At 36.1% G+C, this 27,580-nt stretch overlaps 1 protein-coding gene and 1 pseudogene across 14 annotated transcripts in view; one reads left to right on the top strand and one right to left on the bottom strand.

Moving 5' to 3' along the window:
- Nucleotides 1–27,580, bottom strand: part of DPYD (dihydropyrimidine dehydrogenase) — an 863,430-nt gene that overhangs the window by 678,362 nt on the left and 157,488 nt on the right. The window lies entirely within an intron of this gene.
- LOC102125797 (zinc finger protein 131 pseudogene) lies at nt 16,794–22,081 on the top strand (annotated as a pseudogene).

The raw sequence follows: 27,580 nt of genomic DNA, 5'->3' as shown, positions 1-27,580 counted from the left end.
CAATAAAAATACATATCCAACCTGTATAACCATGACTCTAAACTAATTATGTCCCTATCCAGCATCTGGAATATTATATAACATGACAAAAAAGTAGCTCAGAACAAAACTGTCCCCATTAAAACTATTGTGTGGAACACTATAACCTCATGCAAGCTTTTGTATGAAATGGCTTAAGACATGATTTTTATTCTTAGGCATTTAATGCCTAAGGATTAATGCTGATGTTGCACATAAAGAATATGTGGAAATTTCAGGAAATTAATGAATATGGGTGAAAAACAGATAAGAATATAAATGTTTAATCTTCTCAATTTAATTCATATCTTAAGGTAGACCACGTTTTCGGGCAATGGCACTGCTTGGAAAGTGAACTAATATGAAGATCTATTCATTAAGAGAATATTTTTTTGAGAAAATTAGCCTAGAAGCTAAAGGACACAATGTTCAGAAATAATATCTTGAATAACATCATTAAAATTAGCTGCCTAGAGCTTAATATGATTTAAACTTGAAAAACAGGAAAATAAAAAAGCTAAGGGTAAATAATATATAGTTTTGTAAAAATGGAAAATTCCCTCCACTATGCTCCTAATGAAATGCATAAGAGCACTGACAATGCTGTCACAGTATGTCACATGCTCCATGAATTTAAGAAAGCTGAATGAAGAATTTGAGCGAAGGTAATAGTACTTAAATGTGTTTGTGTTCTGCGGAATCTTAACATGTTATTTGCATTGTTCCTTCATTCTTTGTTTTCTTCTTTCCTTCAATCAACAAATATCTATAGAGCACTTAACTAATTTCTTGAGATTTTTCTAGGTGCTGGAGATAACAGGATGAATAAGTTACAGGTTCTGCCCTCAAGAATCTCACAGTGGTGGAGTCAGATCAATAAATGCTCATCCTCAGATTATATAGAGGTGGGGTAATAGAAAGATAAGAGATACAGGGTGTCTTTTTCTTCAATACAAACCCAAGTTTAGAAGTACACTCATTTGTTCACTCCTCTATCTTCAAAGCCTAGCATCATGCTAAAGACACAATGACTGTTCAGTTTTCATTTGTTGACTAACAGAATGGGGTATTTATTTGTTTCTTCAGGAAGAATGAGAGAGAGTGTGTGTGTGTCTTGTGGACAGGCCAAATAACACATGGCTTTAAGAAGACACAGAATGTGAGGAATTGAAAGCATTTGTTACTATCCTACTGAAAGTGGCATAGAGGTTGCAGGACAGTTCTCTGAATGGCCTTGCACCAACCCGGTTCTCCCCTCTTTCCTGCCTGTAGGTCTCAAGAATAACTACAGCATGTGCTGTAAATGCAGCATCCTGAGCAAAGTAGCACAGATCAAGCTCTGTTCTAGTCTCCTCTAGAAACAGAGTCCTTCAACACATTAGCCCAATATGTCCTATGACCCTGGGGTATAAAATCCAGGGCAGGCTGCTTCCCTGAGTCCCTCAACTGTGATGCCAGTGGGATGCCCCCATTAGTGATATCATCCACACCTAAGCACCTTTCCTAAACCTTGGAGGACTGGCTCATAATGAGTCTTAGGCTCCTGTTTTCTCCACTGTATATCTGTAAGTAATAAACCTGCTTCATGCAACTTGTTGCAACTTGTTGCATGTAAGCACGTTTTGTCTCACCAGACTCAGACAAGCTGGTAACAGTGCATGACGAATCTGCTTCACAGAGCTTTCTACCCAACTACATTTAACTCACCCTCACTGTAAACAAATCATCCCTTCTTTCAAGTGATCTCTCTTCTTTTATCCACACACCATACATTTGGTACCCACCACAACACAATATCATAAAAGGCAGTATGGTTTAATGGATTCTGGATTTAAATCCAGCTCTATTATTAGCTTTGTGATCTTGAGAAAGTTATTTAAATCCTTTGTGCCCCAGTTTCCTCATCTAAATTGCTAATTATAGTCTAGACATTATACCATTATAGGGAGGATTAAATAAATAATACATGTGGAACATTTGGAACAGTTCCTGCCATTAATGAGTGCTCAATAATGTAAATCATTGTTGTAAATCATTTGTATTATAATCTAGGCACAATGGAGAATACAATGTAGGAAATGAGCGCTGTTTTTTAATAGCTACTGTGAAGTATAGAGCTATGGTGAAAACTGTAAAACAGTGACTGCCACATCAGTTACTGTGAAAATAAATGAGATAATTATGACAAGCACCAACATCATATTTATAGTAGCTGCTCAATAAATGTTAACTAGAAAACATGATGAAAAATATCTCAATCTTCCAAGCCAATCACGGAGGAACACAGAAGGGAAGTAGTATCATGTTGAATAAAAATAAACTGTGTAACCAAAGAGATTATAAGAATAAAATTGTAAATGCCACGTGCATCCATTAGGATTATAATGAAAGCAGCAGCCATACCACAAAGGCAAACACAAAGTGATCTCCATAGATACTACACTTGCACGATGAGTTACATTACACAATGACTTGAAAATCATTATTATCTTATTTCTTCAAGTGACCTCTTCCTTAGTTCATTAAAGGTTTTGATGGGACTGCTTCAGTAACAAATTCTGTATTTCGGTAGTGTAGATAAATTTTTATGTCAACAGTAGAAAGAAGTACTGAAGCCCAGGGTTGTGGGAGCAGGCAGGGAGGCCAATGAATCTCCCTTTGTCAAAGGAAGATCTCTGATGGAAGTTTGAGTTTTGCCTCTTTTATTCCTCACATCTAAAATGGATATTTTTCCAAAACATGAATGCCTTCCATATGATGAGACAACACTAAAATTTCTGCTTTAATTAAACAGAAAGAAGAAGAGAAACATTTTAAAATAATATTACAGAAATTTTTCTTATGTGCCACCTTTTCATTAAGCTGTGAAATTTCTCACCTGCTCCCTACTTGGCATTTTTTTAAGGTGAACTTTTCAGAACAACCCCACCGAGAGGAAATTGCTTTGCAAGCTAGGAAGATATTAATCTGTTCTCCCAGCATCATGGGTGCATAAATCCCTTTTTATTGAAGAGGTGTTGTTAAAGTTCTATATATAAGATGACAGTACAGTATTGATTTTGGTAATGCTAATACAAAAGCAGTATTTTCAGTAAAATATGCTATATTCTTTCAATTTTCCTGCCTTTGCTCTTGCTTTTCCTTCAATACAAAATACGTGACTGCTCATTCCCACTCCCTATCTGGCAGGTTTCTGGGCATCCCTCAAGATACAGCATTAGGTGTCATCTCCTGTTGAGAAGATTTCCTCAACTACCACCCCCCCACTCCTCCTAAAGGTTATTTTTTCCTTATTCATATCCCCACATTTTTCAAACTATAATATAATTAATTTGTAAGCTAACTGTATCCCCAAATATCCTGATAGGTCTCAGGAGGACATTCATTCATTCAATAAATATTGTTTGAGTACCTGTTAGGTCCAAGGTCAATGGAAAACGATGGCAAGTAAAACAGAGACAGATTCCTTCTGTAACTTAGAATTAAACAAGTGAACAAACAAACATTGCATTGTAGACTAAGTTTAAATCATGAGAGCACAGCACAGTGAGATCAGGGTATCAGGGAGGTCTTCCTGCTAAGTCAAGAAGCAGCAGGAGTTAGCCAGGGTGAGGAGACACGTGGAAGAAGCAGAAGACATGTGAAAATACCACGAGATGGCAGGAGGCCCAGCATTTGGAGGATTTGAAAGAAGGCCCTGGTGACTGAAGCAGGAGGTGAGTCCAGGGAGGCTGAGGAGGGCAAGGAAAATGCCAGGTTAGTCTTTCATTTTCAGCAGCAGCTACACCAGGTGTTCAACAAACGCTTTTTGAATAAATAAATAATAACACTAACAAAGATAACTATGCCATTGCTTGGTTTTTGAGGGTATGAGTTCCTATCTTGAAAAAAACTGAAATTTTTAGAAGGTAATTTACCTCCCATTACTATACATAGGAATATTTTTGCCTTGTTAAGACTTTCCCCTTTTCATACACTTAAAAATAATGTCAAGAGCTATAATTCAGTATTAAATACAGAATATAAAGTATTTACAATGCAAGTAACTAGAAAAACACACATCTTACATACATCAGCTTCCAGGGCAAGTACTCATATTTAAGAAGTTTCACTTTGGATCCAAGGGGATGTAAACCATACAATCTCTTTAGGAAAAAAATGATCATCATTTTCCACATCGTGTTACCAAATGAATACCCAATAAAGAAGCTTGGCACTAACCATTTCTTTTGTATGCATTACTGAATTCCCATAATATGCATTGCCTGAGAAATGGAGCTCCAGCCCCTTTTTGATTATCTCATTTATAGACATTTCCTATCACAAAATACTTCAGTCATGGGGCAATCAAACATACCTAAAAATAAACTCTTAAGGGAAGACAAATTAGAGAATCTAACCCATAATTGTCCTTCTACATTGAAAAAAACACTGGACAAACAGTGCTGTCTGGCTGCCATTCTGTTAATCAACAAATTATATAACCCTGAACAAACTACCTAACCTTTGCTAAGTGAAATCTCAGTTGTTTTAGCTACGAGCAATGGGTGTATGATTAGCTGGTCTTTAAAGTGCCTTCCAACACACAAGGGCCATGACTCCATGTCCTCTTCACATGTGTCACAAGTGTTATCAGATTATGAGAGCAAAAACTTTAAACAAACAAACAAAAATACATAGTTTCATTTTAGGGGGAAATTGATAATCACCAAAATTTTAAACTCTGAATGTTTCTTTACACGAGAGACATTAATCTTTCAGTAAGAACGTAGTTGAGGCCTCTCCTAAAATTTCATTAGCAGTGAAACCCTTATTTTATAAAGAATGTGAATAACTTGAATGAAATCCAATCCACAGCAGTAAAAATGGTAAAATATTTGACAACCCTAATCTGGTCCAAAATATTTGGCTACATTAAGTGATTAGGATACAGAATGTTTCCAGTTTCTCCACCCTGTATTTCTTGGCAACCCGACTAGCAAAATTTTGGAGTAAGTCCTTAAGAGAGTTATAGAAGTTCATTTTTGAGAATCAGGCACTGACCTTCACTATAGTCAGCAATTTCTCATTTATTTCTATACCTATCATGTCGTTTTAGTCTCCTGCACAGGAAACATCAAGCTTCTTTCTAGAAAGTATGACAGAATAACCAAAAGATCTGGTCTGGAGCCAGAAAATAAGAGTTTATATCCTGTCACTGCTACTTGGAGGCTGCAGGGCTTGGCTAAGCCACTTAATCTTTCTAACATCCTCCATTTGGGAAATGAGATAATATTTACCTTAGAATCATGAGAACCCAATAAAGTACACAAAGTGTTGGGGCAAGCAGCTATTCAAGACACAGTTATTTATTCACTTGTACATGGTTTGCTGTGTTCACGCCCATTCCACCAACACCTTAACTGCAGTGTACTTTTGTGGGACTAAATTTTTTGGCCTGTGTTTTGCTTACTTGCTTCCCAGTCTGTACACCAGTATGACTGCATCCTACCAAAACAAATCTTTGCTGCATTGGTGTTCAGAAATATTTCATTAAATATCTTAAAGTTCTAAAAGCCCAAGGCATTTGTTGACTAATCATTAGGTCAGATTTCTTATTCCTCTTGCTACTTCCCTTCCTGTTTCTGGTTAATGCTTCTTAAAATTGCTAAAATCTTGGCTTTTGAGTCTTTACTGCCCATTTAGCTTTTAACATTATGCTCACCTACTCTTAGGTAATCCAACACATTTATCCATACGGCTGCTTCTAACCTCACAACTATCTTTAATATTTCTTTTTCCTGCTAGCCATCAAGTTACTCATAACGGTGGAAAACAGCACTTATCCAAACTAACATTGAAATACTTCTCTTAGAAGACAAGTATATTTTTGTTTATTATTGTGTAGAAACCACTCAATACTGGTATGTTTTAAACTGTGCTTTGTTTTAGATGAATATTTGTAAGACAAATAAATATTACATTCTACTGCCACCTTCTACAATCTTTTGTATATTTTTTTTATTTTCCTAAATTGATATACTGTTATTAAAGACATGATTCTGATTTAATTCACTTGACAATTACATATTTATTTATTGAACGTTTCCTAGATACTTACAATGGTGCAAACACTATACTATGCACCAAAGTTTCAAAGATGAACAGAATGTGATTCATAACTTACATAATAACCATATTATAGGACAGCAAATATTTAAATATCCAATTATGGATATATGGGATGTGATAAACTAAAAGCATGTGCAAAAGACTCTACAAACACGAAAATAGGAATGAGAAGAAACAAGAGAAATGTCCCATGGAAAGTGGCTTTTGAGATGAATCTTAAAGAACAAGAACAATGTCTTCGACAGAGAAAGGAAGGAGGCATTTTGGTGGAAGCAGCAGAATGGGCAGAGTCATAGAATATAGAAGTACATAAAGCAGTCAGGGAAAATCTCTGTTTCTCAGAAGAGTTAGGATAACAGATACGTGAGAGAGCGTAGCTGGAATGAAATTCTAGTCTGTATTGGAACTCAGTTTTACTAGTCCTCTAAGAATTTCATTGTAAAATTTTTATTGGAAGCCCATCTTCATTCCAAATATACAGCCATATTTGAATCTCTCTCTCTCATACATACACAAACACCCCCCACATATATACAGTTGATCCTCCCATATCAGTGGGTTTCACATCTGCAGATCCAACAAACTATAAAGCAAACATTCAAAAATAAACTTCAAAAAATAAAAAACAGCAATACGACAATAAAAATAACATGAATTTTAAGATATAGTATAGCAGCTATCTATATTTGTATTTACATTTTTTAGGTATATGAGTAATCTAGAAATGATTTAAAGTATACAGGAGGACGTGGGAGGATGTGTGTAGGTTACACGCAACTATTAAACCATTTTATATCAGGGACTTGAACATCAACTGATTTCAGTATCACTGGGGGTCACAGAACCTTAGTGGATGACTGTAATGTCAAAGTACAGAGGGCACCTAAAGAACAACTGAGATACTTCAGGGATCAGAGAAGAAACAAAGACACAGGGTAGCAAGCATAACTGAAGCTACAGGTCTGAAGTGCTCCAGGTTCTGAAGCAAGCAGAGGTAGCCTGGAATCAACTCAGCTAGTGTAATTGAGAAAAAAACATCCCCTGCCTCGGGTGAGGGACTGTAGTTATACTCCTTGCCTAAAATCATGGGCCAAGTGGATAGGACTGATCTTCCCATGCAAAGTGTTAGAACAACACTGGAAGTCATACTAATTAGGATAATATAAAACTGTATGCCAAAGAGAAAGGAGGAACCCAACACAAATGCAGCTTGAATCTAAGATGTAGGTCCAGCCACCCCTCGTGTGGTTTCCATAGATAAACCATTAACACAATATCAATATGGGACCACTCCCAGAGCCACCAGTTTAAGACATGATTCTACATCAGGTGCCTTGATGTCCATGTTGAGGCAATCACAGACTTGTTAGATGGGAAGGAGAAAGTTCGTCAAGATAAACACGAATAAACACAATAATCATTCTAAATGCACAAATTCACAAAATTTCTAAAATGATACAAGGAAAAACTAACATCATAAAAAAGACTGCCAATTATAAGAAACAAATTTATTACAAAGTGAAAAAGGAGCAATCTGAAAATGTCTAAAATTACTGTTTTAAATTCTCATAAGAAAAGAAAATAAAGGCGGTACTACTATCCCTTAATGACAAAATAAGAATATATGAAACAAAATGAGCAGAAATTAAAGAGAAATGGAGGGTACTAAAAAAAAGCCAAGCAGAAATTCTAAAGATAGAAAATTCTGACATTACAGCTATTACTAAAAAGCCAAAAAGTAACAGATGCTGGCAAGGTTGCTGAGAAAAGGGAACTCTTACACACTGGTGGTGGGAGTGCAAATTGTTCCAATCATTGTGGAAAGCAGTGTGGCAATTCCTTAAAGAACTGAAAACTGAACTATCATTCAACCAAGCAATCTTATTACTGGGTATATAAATCATTCTACCATAAAGGCACATGCATGCGTATGTTCACTGCAGCAGTATTCACAATAGCAAAGACGTGTCTTCAACCTAACCATCAACAGTAGACTAGATTTTTTAAAAATCATTATATATACACCAGTGAATACTATGCAGCCATGAAAAAGAATGAAATTGTGTCCTTTGCAGAAATATTGATGGAGCTGAAGGCCATTATCCTAGGCAAACTAACACAGGAAAAGAAAATCAAATACTACATGCTCTCACTTATAAGTGTGAGTTAAACATTGAGTACATATGGGCACAAGGAAGGAAAACAAGGACACTAGGGCCTACTTGAGGGTGGACAGTGGGAGGAGGGTGAGGATCAAAAAACTACCTATTGGGTACTATGCTTATTACTTGGGTGACAAAATAATCTGTAAACTAACGGCCAGTTTCACACAATTTACCTAAACAACAAACTTGCACATGGACTCCTGAACCTAAAATAAAAGTTAAAGAAAATTCTGTGATTGAAATGAAAAATAAAAGATGAGGTACATTCCAGAGAGGACATAGTCAGAGAAAAATTTAGGGAATTGTAATATGTTACCGGAGAACTCATATAAAATGTACCACAGAGTGACAAGATTAACACCTTTATATCTGAGGATAAGAATTTTAGATATTATTGTACAGAAAAAGGAAAGCCATTAAGGTTATTATTCAGAAGACGCTGTAGAAACTCAATTATGGTGTCAGTATAAGGAATGAGTAGCAGGTTATTGTCATAGTTCTGCCAAGGAATGAGAAAGTCATGAACAAGTAGCTGATAGAAGGAATGGAAAGAGACCCATTATTTCCCCCTGCTTTTCTCTGTAACTTCATTAAGTCAGCCTTTATATTTTAAAACTGCTTAGATTTTGTTAAAACTTGATCAGTCATTCTCTAAATCCTCTCCTCTTAGTCTTAGATTCTCTCTCCACATGTATTCCTATCTTCATCCTTTCTTTCCAATCTGCTTACCAGAGAACTTCAGTATTTCTTGACTAGAAAATAATTGTCTCTTTTTTTCCCAAAAAGATGTACACCTCCAATTAGTTTTAAGCATAGCAGCCATAACATTTTCAAAGAACTGTCAAATCAAGCTCACACTCCAGAAATAGGGTAGTAGAAATAGCAGTATCTTAAAAGTAAAATGGACTTAGATTCAAATCCTGATTATTCTACATACTAAATATGCGTCAAGTCGCAACTGCTGTGAGCCTCACTTTCTTAACCTGTATTAAGTGGCAAAAAAAACTCCTATTTCTTAGAGTTATTATGAGGAACAAAGGAAATTAAGTCTCTACAGAGTCTAGCAAAGTGTTTATAAAGTAGTAAATGCCCAATAAATATTTTGCTATCCTCATTAACACTCAGCATGAAAGGCATTTCCTAACATTCTTAACTGAGAAAGAAAAGACCAATGCCTCCATTGTGCATTACCTTTCTCTGTTTATATATTTGATTAAACTAATTTACGTACACATCTATCTCCCCCTACTAGATTATAAAATCATTTCAGAGCAGTGCCCATATGGTATTCATTTTGTATCATTCTATTTCTAGCACAGTGCCCAGTTAATAGGAGGGGCTTAATAAATGTTAGATTAACAAATTATTGTAGATAAAGTCTAATTTATCTTCCACTCAGTGCCTATACATGCAACCACTTTTTTTTATTTGCACAATACAAACTTCTTAAATTACTGTTACCTTCTCTTCCTCTTTTGTTCTGTTTCTCTTATTCCCTTTAACTTTCTTCTTCTGGCAAAAGCATACCCAATCTACCTTGATTGTGTCCATCAAAGCTGACATACCCCTTCTCTGAACTCCTCCATGAAGAAAGGAAAACAAAAGAACTTTAACTATTATATCCAACAACATAGTCTTGTTCTCTAGTCAAGTTTGTCATACACAGTAGGAACTCAGATTTGTCGAACTCACCTGAATAGTCTTGCCTATTGATTAAAATAGTTCTTGCATAGCAGCAAAATGCATCATATAAAAAGGTAATGTATCTTTTAAATTATGATGATTTATTAATTTATGTTTGATTTATGTTAGGATATTTGAAAAGAATATTTTAAAATCCAAAAAAGCATCAAAATTCTCAATATTCATCCAAACATTTGTTATGAATCTTCTTTTTCTCTGAAAGTAAATCTTCACACTAGCTTAGTTAGCATGCATTTATTGTGTGTGAAAACATCCTCAAGGATTTTCGTTTTCTTCCAGTCAGGTCACAATTGTTTTCACGAATAGCTACTACACATTTTATTAATTCAGAATGAACATAAAGTAGGATATCATCACTGTATTCAAAAAATAATAACAACACTGCTGACAGAATCTTTTGTGGTAAGAAGATGGCATGAGACAGAGTAGGAAAGACAAGGTTGAGAAAAAGGAAACAAGGGTCAAAGCAAACTGAACAGGAAAGAATCAAAACTGATGAAGGGGTGAATATAAAACAAAAAGTGAAAAAAGGAGGGAAGATTACATAAAGAGAAAAGAGAAAATTAGAGAACAAAGAAGGAAACAATTTTAAATGCATAGTTAGATCCATAAAATTCTAGCACTAGGAAATTAAAATGTAGTATAAGGTAAAATGACTCATTCTTCCCAACATAGAGCTTTTTAATATTTTCCCATTCCCTACTCAGAAATTCTTGTATAATTCCAAAACACTTAAAAGGAGATCCGTATTTAGATTATAACTATCTATTTGATTTAGTACAAAGGTGACATTACATCTGCACTACATGTTCAAGTTAATAATAATGAATACGTTTTAGCAGTTGTCATTCAGTTCTAAGCAAAAAAATAAACTTTTAACTTGATCACTTTACACAAAGTTAACTGTCCAATTTTCAGTTTCCACATTTTATGTGAAAATAAGTATAAACTAGTTCTATTCATAATTAACTTACACTTTAAAGAATTTTTAAACTCTAGGGAAAATATTTTTTTCGTAAGAATAAACTTTTATGATACTTTATAATGATCTGCAATGCTGAATTATAAATAGCTTTACCATATTTTATGTACCGTATTTGTTTTAGAGATTATTTACTTCTCCTTGTAGACTGAAAATTATTTGAAAGCAGTATTAATTTTAATTTATATCTCCCATCCTATGAACAGTGCCCAACAATTTACACATTCAACGAATATTTGTTGAATGAATTAAGGAATAAATCAATGAGATGTTATAGTTTAAGTATACTTTAAGTTCTATGTGAACTAATCTTCTCATGTTTGACATATTTGTATGTATTTCTTCCATTCGAATCTACCTATTACTACCAGACCAATCTTCTTTAAATATTTATTTCATAATGGTATTGCCCCTTTCCTAAACATTAAGAGGACCAATTCTTTCTACAGCTTAAAAATCTAAATGCCTTGACCTTTTCCAGTCACAGATTTTCACGTTCTATATAACACCTTCACTCTTGAGTTTTACTTTTAGTTTCAAGCATTGCCATAAACTCATTGTGGGAATTGTTTATAGAGTTTTGGGGAAGGAAATGCTTTTCCATTTCATTGCTTGGATATCTAATCCATTTATCAACAAAATGTTTTCAGAAATTTCCTGTTAATACATTTCTTTGGTCTAAGGCTATAGAGAGGCTACTAGAGCCCATCAGCCATTACTCTGAGGCAGATCACTGGAGCTATTTGGGAATAAGCTCACAGGACACAGAACCAGCTGCGTAGGACAGCAGCTAGGAGAATCAACACAGTGAATCTACACCAGGAATTCCTGTTTTTACTCAACAACTCACACTTCCCAGGTGGGTTTAGAAAATGAACAGAATAGTTTGACAGCCTTACTCCTGAGGAGGTACTGGCAACTCATTAGAAAACTGGCTGAGATCAGTTGAGCCCAGTGCAGACCTGCAGGACTGTTCACCTCACCCTTAGACTTGTGAACAGTAATACATGCACGTTGTTCTAGGCCACTGGGTTGGGAGTTGTTTCATCCACAACAATAGCTAGTTGATGAAAGACTGTGCCCACAAGTACAATAATACGTAACAGAAACATAAAATATGTGGCACTGGCTCTAGGATCAGGTAGTAAGCAGAGGCTGATAATTGATGCAAAAGCTACAAAGATGATAAGTGAACTATTATCAAAGGTTGAGTAATGAACTGATTATGTGTGCTGGAAGAATGGTGACCTGTGTTATGCAGCAGCAAATGTAAAACTGTTGCAGCCAGGTGCGGTGGCTCACGCCTATAATCCCAGCACTTTGGGAGTCCAGGGCGGGCAGATCACCTGAGATCAGGAGTTCGAGACCAGCCTGACCAACATGAAGGAACCCCATTTCTACTAAAAACACAAAACATTAGCCAGGCGTGGTGATGCATGCTTGTAATTCCAGCTACTCGGGAGACTGAGGCAGGAGAATCGCTTGAACCCAGGAGGCAGAGGTTGCAGTGAGCCGAGATTGCGCCATTGCACTCCAGCCTAGGCAACAAGAGAGAAACTCCGTCTCAAAAAAACAAACAAAAAACAAAAACAAAACAAAAAACTGTTGCCTGTGGTAAATTTAAGTAAGATAATATACCTAATGGATATATGAAGTATGGTAAGATAATTTTTTAGGTATTATATTTAGAATGTCAGTTGATTTGATTACATGTGATAAGGTATATTGATAAGGAGAGAGTCAAAAAAGCACTCATCCATTTGCAAGCAGATTTTAAAGGGAATATAGAGAGGCCAAGGATTGCTCAGTTGGAAAATAAATTGTTTTTCCTTATAGTCTTCCCATTTGGCAAAAGATCATCCATGTAAAATGAGGCTTAAAGACTATGATCAAAGTAAGGCTGTGACCGTAAAACCCTTTGTTAACACCTCTGAAAGAATTAAGTGGTGCCCAATAGGGGAAAGGAAAGGGAAAGAGTGCTTCTAGAAATCTTGAAGAGAGGTCCCACAAATGTCAAATCCCTAAATAGCAGTAGGTTAAGTGTGTACAAAGAAGTATTCTTGAAAACAATTGTAGTATGGCTTTTGCAGCAGAGAGTAGAGTATAACCAGACTTAGAGAAAACCCACCAAGTTTTACAGTAAGTTTCATAGGTAAAATAGCCATCAACTAAATTGTCTACAACTTTCTATAGGAAAGAGTAAGTCTAAGAAAACTAATCAGGTGCCAAATAGACCATTTCTTCAGAAGTAGCTCAGGAGAGTGATAGACTACAAAGGTCATCAGGGAGGGTAGAGCAAAAGGTTTCCATGTGAAAAAATAAACAGGGAAGTTACTCCCAGGGAGCAAAGGCAGGACTTAAGAAACATTTCCTGTTGTGGAGATGAGGGACTTGGTAACATTTTTCTAGCATGATTTCAGAATTACTACTGATCGGTGATTGCTAGGTAGCTCCTGTTTTTCCCCTTTTTGGAGTTACATCTGAGAAGCCACATCAGAACTTCATGTAGTATAGGAGACCCTGGAACTAACATGATGTTAGAACTAGATTCAATTTCTGGGTTTGGACTGAGCATATTTTTCCTTTAGGAGAGACATGTATAACTGAGACCACGGGTGGTAGTCTTTGATAGACTTGAGACAAAATGAGTCCATTTCTTTACCCTTCCCTGTATCCATAACCTTTGCAATGGGATTTTGCAACTCTTCTTATCAAAGGATAGGCTTTTTCCCTACTCTGTGAATTTAAATTGACATGAATTTCTTTGACCAAGAGAATGTGGCAGAAATAATGGTATGCTCATTCTAAACCTCAGCCTCAAGGAACTCTGCATGTTCGGTTTCCTCTCTGGAACCCTGCCATTCCTATGTGAGAGACTCCTAATTTGTCTGATGGAGGATGAGAGACAACAGGGAGAAGAGACCACTTGATGAAGCCAAATCTACCACAGACTACTCTACAGGCAGCAAATCCCAAATGTGTGAAAGAGTTCAGTCAAGATAAGCAGAACTACCTACACAATTCAGCCCTGACAGGATGTATAAGTATACTCAAGTAATAATACATGTTTATTATTTGAAGCCACTGAGTTTGGGGCTGGCCTTTTTTTTTTTTTTTTTTTTTTTTTTTTTTTTTTTTGCAGCAGTTGATACATGCAATGATCCCCTGCAAATATCAACTGCAGACTAACAAACATCCAAATTTTTAAAATATCTAGAATTAATTTCAGCAATCCTCCCTTTAAGTAGGGCCAGAACTAGATAATCATTTTAGGCTCTTTCAACTTAAGACTGTGTTTTTCCTGCCAACACACCAAGGAAACGATGAGATTTGTCAAAGTTAATACAAAATCCACTACTGCAATAGAAGAGTATCTGACTTTTACTTAAATGTTTCCATGAATAAGTTTACAATGCTCAAGTTAAGAAGGACATAACCCAGAGAGACAACAATCAGGTCCTCAAAACTTTTGGGAATCTGAGTAGTATTCTCATAAATATGTACATGTACCTCTTCCTATTTATGAAATATCTTGACCAAGCAGCCTCTCATGTTCAAATAAATTCTGATTTTTTCAAATAATTGGAGTCATATAATATACAGATTTCTGAAAGTTGCTGTATGTCTGTATGTATATTTTTGTGTGTATTAAACAAAAATAAAAATAAAAAAATTTTCCTTATAATGAGGCCATAATTCTGGGACCCAGGAAACACGAACTCGTGTCCTGAATGTGCCCTTGCCAGAATTTATCTCAATGTTAATTGATTCCAAATACACTTTTTTGCAAGCATTGTCCAACATCATTATATAGGCAAGAATTTGACACAAATCACTGATTGACAGAAAAAGAAATTCACTTATCTCTTTTATTGTCATTTTAGAAGATACATTAAGATCTGTAATGATAATGTAAGGACTTTAAGTATTCTTTCACATTCCAAACTTAGTCATTTTCTTTGTAATTTAGATAGTTGAACAGTTATTGTGATGTGAAACCTGGAATAATTCAATTATAAAAGCTAAATTCCTGCTGCAAGACAGATAAATGCTCCACATTCTTTGCTGTGGCTAAAAACTGATTTCATGCATGTAGGGCTTCTAAACCCAAAAATATTATTTCAAAATGCATCTTTTTCAAATAAGAAAAAACCCACATTAGTCTACCAGGTTAAATAAAAAGGCTAAATGAGAGAGCTCTTAAATATAGCAAAACAAATTTCACAAAATACAATTTTAAGATACAATAAATATTTGTCATATTTTGGCAATAAAAGAAGTGGGAAATAAAATTATAATGTTAACCACGATATAATCACAAAATCTCCACAAAGTAAAGAAAAAAACACACAAAAAACTCAAGAGTATTAAATTTTAAGAGTGAAAATTTCATTTGGTTTTTCATATGAGATTACAAAAAGAAAAGCATTTGCTAAGATATAGCTTATAAGAGGCCTTCCTATAACTAATCATCTTTCTATTGACAGAATATCCCAGATTCTTACAAACTATTTAGAAATTGCTGGTTTTGCCTAGATTTCCATTAAGTAGCAGTTTTCTGCAGAAAGGAATAGGACATTTTGGAAGGAATAAAGTATTATTTGGCATAATGATTTTCATTCCCAAAGAATATAAGAGCTGGATACAATTATACAAATTTTTCTAAGGCAATGGAAAAGCAATAGTCAACAAGGTGGTAACAGGCTCCTTCTTTACCTTGAAAAGACACTATTTTTAACATTTTTCAAACAGAGAATAATCTCTATCACGTATTTGAGTTATAAAAAACCATTTAACATATCATGCTGGAAAACATTTGTCATTACATAATGATTTCATTTTAAATATTTATAAGAATATTTGTGGTGGTTAAAACACTTCATTTTTTAGATTAGAAAAACAGTTTTGTTTTGCTCTAAACATTTTCAAAGAGTAGGACAAGATTTCAAATCTAGTCCTCAAAATATTTCGTGGAAAATATTTCAAAGTCAAATGTGAAGTTGATTTAGAAATATTTCTGTTAAAATATAAATACATGTATTATCAACCTTGAACATATTAGCTGTTTATTCTACCTGTACAACAGCTTAAACATTTGCAAACATTATCTCCATAAATTATTTTTAAAATCACTATCCAAAGAAATAAAACAAAAAATTATAGGAAACAAGTAAAAGAAGTTATCCTTCCACTTCGGAACTACCATTTAGGGTGGGAATACAAGGTGTGAGGACATGGGAACAAATTAGTGAACAAATGAATAATCGAGATGATTTCACCTCTGATTGTGCTGTGAAATGAACAAAAAATTTGGTGATTGATTTATAGAAGCAGAGATCGTTTAGATTAGGTAGTGAGGTTTTTGCATAGGACGCCACTATTTACACTAAGCCTGAATGATATTAAAAAGTCATTCAATGAAAGATCTGAGAGGAAGGACATTTTGGCAGAAGGAACTGCAAATGCAAAGGGCCAGTGCTTATTAATACGTTCATGCTGTGCATCCACAACTAAACTGCGACCTACCTAAGTTCGAAGCTCACAAGTCCTAGTTGTTTGCTGTAAAGATTATTATCAGTAGGACTTTACCTTCTCAACAATTAATTCATAAAAGTCTGTTATTTAATTAAAACACAAATTTGGCCACTTTATAGGGATATAATATATGACAGCACATACTGATTTTAGCTGTTAGAAATAAATAAGATGTTTTGACTTAAGTTATGTAAACAAAGAAATGCCCAATGTTTTTCAATAAATTAATTCAATAACAAAACTCAAAGCCTTTTAAAAAACTTTTCCATATGTTTTTTTTTTCTATGAGTGCCAAGATTTTCCAAATAAGAAAAGGGAAAAAACATTTGAATAGTGAATGCTCTGCACGTAAATGAGAAAAACTGTTTGGAATATAAAGATATTAATAATTGTAGTGATTAACACTGTACAGGAGAACAAACTGTTTTGAGTAACTAGAAAACATACTAAGTTTGCATAAGTGCTTTTTGATATAGATTCCATATAGGCTGACTAGATAATACAACAATTACTTTTATTTCATTAAACTGGGAAACTTCATAATCCTCTTGCAAATAAAACATTTCATTGTAACAATTTATTTGCTGCACAAGTCTCTTTCAAATATTTTATTTTTTATCATTCACTAGTTCCTTAATATATCTTATTATAATCTAAAAATGATATGCATGTGCACACACATACTCAGGATGTTTGTGAGTATGTAGCTAAAATAGACAATATCATAAGTATTATAAACTGATCATTGTGAAAAAATTCAAATGTTCATCCAACATATGAAAAAATGTGTAATCTAGTATTTAAGGAAATTAAATCAAAATGTACATTTTCTCACATGAAATTTGCTAACATTAAAAAGAAAAATAGGCTGGGCACAGTGGCTCATATCTGTATTCCCAGCACTTTGGGGGGCTGAGGCGGGCAGATCTCCAGAGGTCAGGAGTTCCAGGCCAGCTGGTGAAACCTTACCTCTACTAAAAATACACAAAAAAATTCCCTGGGCGTGGTAGCACGCACCTGTACTCCCAGCTACTCAGGAGGCTGAGGCACGAGAATCACTTGAACCCAGGGGGTAGAGGTTGCAGTGAGCTGCACGCCAGTCAAGGTGATAGAACGAGACTCCGTCTCAATTAAAAAGAAAAAAGAAAAATATTAGTGTTGGAAAGTAAATGAGAAATAAGTATTTTAATATACCGTTAGCAGCTGCATCAACTTTAAAGAGCTATTTCACATTTCTAGTAAAAAATACGTCTGCCTTTTTAACCAGAAATTGATCTCTAGTAATATATCCTATAGAGACATGCATATATGTGCACAAAAAGACATGCATACACATTTATTTCAAATAAATAAAGGAGATGCAATTAACAAAAAAGTATATTGTCACTGTAAAGCAGTATATCTTATTTAAAAGCACACATTCTAAAGAAAGAAAATTAAATCATGGTATGATTCTGAATAATTGTATATGGCATCATATTCTCTTACATCTGTTTGATTCAAAACAGTTAGATGAATGCATTAATCTTCTTTAAAACTAATCATATAACCCATATTTGGGGATTAGGAATGTTTCTGACTTCATCTGTCAATGCGTAGACAGTACATTAGCTCCACAGATTTTCTAAATAATTACAAAAACATTCATATTTAATGAATAAGGAAAAAAGCCATTGCTGTTTTAAAATGAATAACTTGTGTGCTTGATTACATAGTCTAATAATTTTAAGCACCTTTTGTTTTATCTTACAAAACATTTTATATTATAAAATATTATCTGCTATAAGGTCTTTTCTTGTGCTCAACTTATTTCCATTTCTTAATAAAACGAAAAGACTATAAAATCTAGTAAGTAGAAAAATAAGTGAAAGGTAATTATTTTTAGTATTCTTTCTTGTATTCTTTATTGTATTATACAAAAATAAAAATCTTTATTTATCAAAGTCCTCTTACTTTTTCCAATGATATTGATTTAAATGTTTTTATCTCTCTAAACTACTCTCTTGCTTCCTCATTCTCATCAGGGAATACAAGGGAAATGGAGAAAATAAGACAAGATTTTCTCAATTTTGCCACTCAGCATGCTCTGTATTCAGTAACTACTTCTTGAGTGTCCTCCATAGTCTTAGGCACTGCACAAGGTCATAAGGATACAGCGGGGGACAAGTCAAATCCACGTTTGACCTTAAAGAACTCAGAAATTGTACTTCTTTCTTTCTTTTACTAAAGGAAAAGTTAGCTATCCAGACTGCTCAGTTAACAACAGCAGTATTCCACCTCTCATCCTATCTTGTCTCCACAGAGAACTGTAGAGAAGCTACTTGAATTTGGAGAACTCCTCGATCATCCATAAAAGTAAAATTTCAATAGATTACATTGAAGGCAGAAGTGTAATTTCATGGGTTAGAAGGAAGCATTTGATGAGGAAACAGATGCATTGTTTTCACGTGCAAATTTGTTCAAAATAGGCTGACTTGTGAAAGAAAGAAGATAAGTAGAATGATAACTAGGGAGAACAGCAAAGTTGAGCCAAAGCATATTCAGTATAGAAGAATCCCACACATGCTTATGAATGGAGGAAAACTGGTAAGTAGAGAATGGAGACTAGAATAACAACAACAACAACAACATACAAACATATATGTGAGAGAACAAGGTGCTGAAGGAGGTAAAATAGTTTGATTGAAGGCATAGCTTAAAAGTAAACTTACAAAGAATAGAAATATTTCTTCTAAAAGAGATAAAGTTGAAAAGTTGAAAAGTCAGATTTCTGAAGATGATGGATGGTCTCTGACAGAGCTCGGTGCAGATGATTTTTCCATGGCCTCTATGATTTTTGATGGCCTCTAGAAAATCAGAAGTCTAAATAATTAACTAGCTAAGAAATTTAAAATTTGTTTTGAACTAACTTTTTTAGAGCCCTAAGGAAGAAATGTGAGAAGTTTTATTCTATCTCTAACAATGGTCTCTGAAATAAACATTGAGTTCTTACAATGCCTACACCCTGCTAATTTTCAATAGGGCAACTTATGTATTCTTACATCAATCCTGGGAGGCTAATGCCATTTATCAACTGATTGCACAAATGAGACAACTGAGTCAGAAAGTGGTTCAAGTAAAATTTCAGTCTGAGAAGTTTAATTCCAACACTCTTAATCATGAATATATATTTCCTCTGAGCTTATTTCCACAAGACATATTAGGATAGTAGTAAATAAGTTTAATTCATATTTACTAATGATACAGGAAAAGGGCAGGGAAGTGCTGGTTACAGAATGGCGTTGTCCCTGGTGAGGGTCCACCCTCGGGCCTGTGCCCACGGACCTAAGTGAGAACAGCACTTCTGTTTTCGCGACCAAATGTTCCATTTTCCAAGACTACTCTGGCCCACCAGGCCCCCCATCCTGTGCCTATAAAAACTCTGAGACACTAGCAGGTACCCAGACACAGGCAGCTGGACATTAAGAGGAACACACCAGCAGAAAAGCACACCAACAGATGCTATGTTTGCCATTGATGGCAGAACGATGCAGATGACATGGAATTTGGCCGAGGGTGGTCAGAGAAGAGCCTAGCCACTGAGCCCACTGAACTGCCTGACTCCAGGGGAAGACCACCTTCCTACTCCATCCCCCTTCCGGCTCCCCATCCATCTGCTGACAGCTACTTCCACCACTCAATTAAAAACTTTGCACCCATCTTCCAAACCCACGTATAATCTGATTTTTTCAGTACACTAAGGCAAGAACCCAGGATACAGAAAGAAAGCCTTCTGTCCTGATAAGGCAGAAAGTCTAAGTGGGCTGATTAACACAAGCCCCCTGTGGACACATAAGCTGAAAGAGCACACTAACACGTTCACTGGGGCTTCGGGAGCTGTAAACACTCAACCCTAGATGCTGCCGTGGGGTCCACATTCCCCACTACCTGCCCAAATGCATGCTTCCCCTAGGGGTTTGAGCTTTGGGACAACAAAAAAGTGAGCCACATCACCACTGCACACCCTGTGAGGGGGGATAAGCGAACTTTTCTTGTTTCAACTGAGGGCTCATCCAGGATCCTGGAAGGTGAGCGTGAAAGCACAACTGCAGGATCTGCCTCTTTTCCAAAACACTGCCACCTCTCTCTCTTTCCTGTGAGTAAAAGGCTCTGTTTCCCATCATGGAGTTTTAACCACTCTAACCAGGCTGGTTAAACACCCCAGACTTCATTTTTTGTCTCTCTCTCACTGTTTGAAATGGCTCTTATCTCTTCCTTTATGATATTGAGAGTTCTGTTACAGGCTGCGGCAATGTTACTAAGTAAAATGAGCATTTGATTTAGCCGCCAAAAGTGCAAATCAGAACAACTGTAGAGGTACACTGACAGCCTCTACCCAAAAAGCCACAGGCAAGCATGGCTCCGGGTACCTACGCCTTACTCCTCCTCCCAGGTCAGGTGCCTGGGCATGTCCACAGCATGTAAAGGCCATGCTCAACAGCCACATTTATATTGCTTTGTCATTTTAAGGGACACATGAAATCACACTCTACTGAGAGTTTCAAGTGCGAAATAAGCAATAAAAAGTATCTTCGGGAGAGCACATGGAAACAGCACCTAAATTGTACCACCTTGAAGAAGTTAGTAACTGGGAAAGAACTAGGAAAAAAATTCATGTATATCAATACTGTGGGAAACAGTTTGACCATTTTGAACATTTTAAAGAACATTATTGAAAACACACAAGTGAAAAACGTTTTGACTGTCTAAATCATCATTAATGATTTGCTAGAAATACCATCCTCAAAGGTCACCTCATTGCATGCCAAACTGCAGTAGGGGCAAAAAAAAAAAAAGGAAGAAGCTCTATGAATGCCAGGTCTGTGACAGTGTATTTAACAGCTAGGACCAGTTCAAATATCACTTGATAATACACACTAGACATAAACCCAACCATTGTACTTTATGTGACTTGTGATTTATGCAACAAAATGAATTAAGGAAACATCTTAGTGATACTCAAATATTTCAGATCATCTAGTAACAGAAGAAGTTCTTTCAGAAGAAGCAGGTGTGCAAACTGAACCTGTAACATCAGTGACTATTATGGAACAAGTTGGGAAGGTACATGTGCTACCATTGCTTCAGGTCCAGATGGATTCAGCACAAGTGACTGTGGAACAAGTCCATCCAGATCTGCTTCAGGACAGCTAGGTACATCGTTCACACATGAGTGAGCTTTCAGAGCAGGTCCAAGTGAGTTATCTAGAAGGGGGTCAAATTCAGACTGCAGAAGGTCTGAACTAAACTGAAGAAGACTGAAGAAGGTACATGTAGAGGAGCTGCATGGTGAACAGGTAAATCAGATGCCAGTGGAAGTACAAACTGCTCTTCTAGAAGCAGATTTGGACCATGTGACCCCAGAAATCATGAACCAAGAGGAGAGCAAGCCTAGCAAAACAGATACTGCTGAGGCTGCCAGAGAAGATCACGAAGATACTGAGGATTTACAGACCAAGCCAACAGTGGATTCTGAAGTGAAAAGGCAGAGAATGAGGACAGAACAGCTATGCTGCTTTTAGAATGAAGTAACACATGAATATATTTTTTTCATTTACCTGTCGGAGTTTTGAATGGATTATGAGCACTATGACTGTCCTTAAGCTAAGAGGCAAATGGACCAATGTTAAGCTATTTCCTGGTGTGCTGAACTGTTTCTGCTAAAACAAATTGCTTCCACTCCACCCAATTAATGCCACAGAGGAGGAGATTTTTCCATAACTGAAGGGGAATTTTGAGAAGTATATTACTAGAAACCTAAATGGATTATATTCTTTTTTTTTTTTTAATTTATTTATTATTATTATACTTTAAGTTGTAGGGTACATGTGCATAACGTGCAGGTTTGTTACATATGTATACTTGTGCCATGTTGCTGTGCTGCACCCATCAACTCATCATTTACATCAGGTATAACTCCCAATGCAATCCCTCCCCCGTCCCCCCTCCCCATGATAGGCCCCTGTGTGTGATGTTCCTCTTCCTGAGTCCAAGTGATCTCATTGTTCAGTTCTCACCTATGAGTGAGAACATGCGGTGTTTGGTTTTCTGTTCTTGTGATAGTTTGCTAAGAATGATGGTTTCCAGCTGCATCCATGTCCCTACAAAGGACGCAAACTCATCCTTTTTGATGGCTGCATAGTATTCCATGGTGTATATGTGCCACATTTTCTTAATCCAATCTGTCACTGATGGACATTTGGGTTGATTCCAAGTCTTTGCTATTGTGAATAGTGCTGCAATAAACATACGTGTGCATGTGTCTTTATAGCAGCATAATTTATAATCCTTTGGGTATATACTCAGTAATGGGATGGCTGGGTCATATGGTACATCTAGTTCTAGATCCTTGAGGAATCCCCATACTGTTTTCCATAATGGTTGAACTAGTTTACAATCCCACCAACACTGTAAAAGTGTTCCTATTTCTCCACATCCTCTCCAGCACCTGTTGTTTCCTGACTTTTTAATGATCGCCATTCTAACTGGTGTGAGATGGTATCTCATTGTGGTTTTGATTTGCATTTCTCTGATGGCCAGTGATGATGAGCATTTTTTCATGTGTCTGTTGGCTGTATGAATGTCTTATTTTGAGAAGTGTCTGTTCATATCCTTTGCCCACTTTTTGATGGGGTTGTTTGTTTTTTTCTTGTAAATTTGTTTGAGTTCTTTGTAGGTTCTGGATATTAGCCCTTTGTCAGATGAGTAGATTGCAAAAATTTTCTCCCATTCTGTAGGTTGCCTGTTCACTCTGATGGTAGTTTCTTTTGCTGTGCAGAAGCTCTTGCAGATGACATGATTGTATATTTAGAAAACCCCATTGTCTCAGCCCAAAATCTCCTTAAGCTGATAAGCAACTTCAGCAAAGTCTCAGGATACAAAATTAATGTGCAAAAATCACAAGCATTCTTATACACCAGTAACAGACAAACACAGAGCCAAATCAGGAATGAACTTCCATTCACAATTGCTTCAAAGAGAATAAAATACCTAGGAATCCAACTTACAAGGGATGTAAAGGACCTCTTCAAGGAGAACTACAAACCACTGCTCAGTGAAATCAAAGAGGACACAAACAAATGGAAGAACATACCATGCTCATGGATAGGAAGAATCAATATCGTGAAAATGGCCATACTGCCCAAGGTTATTTATAGATTCAATGCCATCCCCATCAAGCTACCAATGAGTTTCTTCACAGAATTGGAAAAAACTGCTTTAAAGTTCATATGGAACCAAAAAAGAGCCCGCATGTCCAAGACAATCCTAAGTCAAAAGAACAAAGCTGGAGGCGTCACGCTACCTGACTTCAAACTATACTACAAGGCTACAGTAACCAAAACAGCATGGTACTGGTACCAAAACAGAGATATAGACCAATGGAACAGAACAGAGTCCTCAGAAATAATACCACACATCTACAGCCATCTGATCTTTGACAAACCTGAGAGAAACAAGAAATGGGGAAAGGATTCCCTATTTAATAAATGGTGCTGGGAAAATTGGCTAGCCATAAGTAGAAAGCTGAAACTGGATCCTTTCCTTACTCCTTATACGAAAATTAATTCAAGATGGATTAGAGAATTAAATGTTAGACCTAATACCATACAAATCCTAGAGGAAAACCTAGGTAGTACCATTCAGGACAGAGGCATGGGCAAAGACTTCATGTCTAATACACCAAAAGCAACGGCAGCAAAAGCCAAAATTGACAAATGGGATCTCATTAAATTGGATTATATTCTTATTATATAGATGGGTACGAATGTATCTACTTTCACTGTGGTCAAAGTTCTCCCTTTTCTCTTCCCCAGGTCATGTCCATTCTCAAATTTTCCCATACTGTAAAGTCAAACTTAAATCATTAGAATGCAGCTTTATGTATTCAAGTGCATGTTAGAAAATTGAATATATAGGAAACACAAGGCTGCATCATAAAAACTGCATTGTTAATGCATGGTTCTATTTTGGCTTCTGGATTTCTTTAGTTTGAAAAAATGTTCCTGTCGATCCCAGTAGTCAGAGATGACATCTCTGCAACAGAAAGAGTGGTGGAGGCAAAATTTCTAGAATGTTAAAAAAAATACAAACCCCTGTGCCTTTTCCAAACCAAATAAGTTCTATAAAGCATCTCTGGTTCTTTAAAAGTTTATGTTATAGAATAAACATTCTTCTCAGCACCACATCACACTTACTCCAAAACTGACCACATAGTTGGAAGTAAAGCACTCCTCAGCAAATGTAAAAAAACAGAAATTATAACAAACTGTCTCTCAGACCACAGTGCAATCAAACTAGAACTCAGGATTAAGAAACTCATTCAAAACCGCTCTACTACATGGAAACTGAACAACCTGCTCCTGAATGACTACTGGGTACATAACGAAATGAAGGCAGAAATAAAGATGTTCTCTGAAACCAATGAGAACAAAGATACAACATACCAGAATCTCTGGGACACATTTAAAGCAGTATGTGAGGGAAATTTATAGCACTAAATGCCCACAAGAGAAAGCAGGAAAGATCTAAAATTGACAACCTAACATGACAATTAAAAGAACTGGAGAGCAAGAGCAAACACATTCAAAAGCTAGCAGAAGGCAAGAAATAACTAAGAGCAGAACTGAAGGAGATAGAGACACAAAAAAAGCCTTCAAAAAATCAATGAATCCAGGAGGTGGTTTTTTGAAAAGACCAACAAAATTGATAGACTGCTAGCCAGACTAATAAAGAAGAAAAGAGAGAAGAATCAAATAGACACAATAAAAAAGGATAAAAGGGATATCACCACCGACCCCATAGAAATATAAACTACCATCAGAGAATACTATAAACACCTCTATGCAAATAAACTAGAAAAACATAGAAGAAATGGATAAATTCCTGGACACATACACTCTCCCAAGACTAAACCAGGAAGAAGTTGAATCCCTGAATAGACCAATAACAGGCTATGAAATTCAGCCAATAATTAATAGCCTACCAACCAAAAAAAGTCCAGGACCAAACAGATTCACAGCCGAATTCTACCAGAGGTACAAGGAGGAGCTGGTACCATTCCTCCTGAAACTATTCCAATCAATAGAAAAAGAGGGAATCCTCCCTAACTCACTTTATGAGGCCAACGTCATCCTGATACCAAAGCCTGACAGAGACACAACAAAAAAAGAGAATTTTAGACTAATATCCCTGATGAACATCGATGCAAAAATCCTCAATAAAATACTGGCAAACCGAATCCAGCAGCACATCAAAAAGCTTATCCACCATGATCAAGTGGGTTTCATCCCTGGGATGCAAGGCTGGCTCAACATACGCAAATCAATAAACGTAATCCAGCATATAAACAGAACCAAAGACAAAAACCACATGATTATCTCAATAGATGCAGAAAAGGCCTATGACAAAATTCAACAGCCTTCATGCTAAAAACTCTCAATAAATTTGGTATTGATGGAATGTATCTCAAAATAATAAGAGGTATTTATGACAAACCCACAGCCAATATCATACTGACTGGGCAAAACCCGGAAGCATTCCCTTTGAAAACTGGCATAAGACAGGGATGACCTCTCTCACCACTCCTATTCAACATAGTGTTGGAAGTGCTTGCCAGGGCAATCAGGCAGGAGAAAGAAATAAAGGGTATTCAATTAGGAAAAGAGGAAGTCAAACTGTCCTTGTTTGCAGATGACATGATTGTATTAGAAAACCCCATGATCTCAGCCCGAAATCTCCTTAAGCTGATAAGCAACTTCAGCAAAGTCTCAGGATACAAAATCAATGTGCAAAAATCACAAGGAGAACTATAAACCACTGCCCAGTGAAATAAAAGAGGACGCAAACAAATGGAAGAACCATGCTCATGGATAGGAAGAATCAATATTGTGAAAATGGCCATACTGCCCAAGGTAATTTGTAGATTCAATGCCATCCCCATTAAGCAACCAATGACTGTCCTCACAGAATTGGAAAAAACAACTTTAAAGTTCATATGGAACCAAAAAAGAGCCCACATAGCCAAGTCAATACTAAGCCAAAAGAACAAAGCTGGAGGCATTACGCTACCTGACTTCAAACTATACTACAAGGCTACAGTAACCAAATCAGTATGGTACTGGTACCAAAACAGAGATACAGACCAATGGAACAGAACAGAGCCCTCAGAAATAATACCACACATCTACAGCCATCTGATCTTTGACAAACCTGACAAAAACAAGAAATGGGGAAAGGATTCCCTATTTAATAAACGGTGCTGGGAAAACTGTCTAGCCATATGTAGAAAACTGAAACTGGATCGCTTCCTTACATCTTATACAAAAATTAATTCAAGATGGATTCGAGACTTAAATGTTAGACCTAAAACCATAAAAACCCTAGAAGAAAACCTGGGTAATACCATTCAGGACATAGGAATGGGCAAGGACTTCATGACTAAAACAGCAAAAGCAATGGCAACAAAAGCTAAAATAGACAAATGGGATCTAATTAAACTAAAGAGCTTCTGCACACCAAAAGAAACTACCATCAGAGTGAACAGGCAACCTACAGAATGGGAGAAAATTTTTGCAATCTACTCATCTGACAAAGGGCTAATATCCAGAACCTACAAAGAACTCAAACAAATTTACAAGAAAAAAACAAACAACCCCATCAAAAAGTGGGCAAAGGATATGAACAGACACTTCTCAAAAGAAGACATTCATACAGCCAACAGACACATGAAAAAATGCTCATCATCACTGGCCATCAGAGAAATGCAAATCAAAACCACAATGAGATACCATCTCACACCAGTTAGAATGGCAATCATTAAAAAACCAGGAAACTACAGGTGCTGGAGAAGACGTGGAGAAACAGGAACACTTTTACACTGTTGGTGGGACTCTAAACTAGTTCAACCATTGTGTAAGATAGTGTGGTGATTCCTCAAGAATCTAGAACTAGAAATACCATTTGACCCAGTCATCCCATTACTGAGTATATACCCAAAGGATTATAAATCATGCTGCTATAAAGACAC

The sequence above is a fragment of the Macaca fascicularis genome, chromosome 1, assembly GCF_037993035.2.
Source record: "Macaca fascicularis isolate 582-1 chromosome 1, T2T-MFA8v1.1".
Taxonomy (NCBI): domain Eukaryota; kingdom Metazoa; phylum Chordata; class Mammalia; order Primates; family Cercopithecidae; genus Macaca; species Macaca fascicularis.
This window is presented reverse-complemented; position numbering and strand designations above follow the sequence as displayed.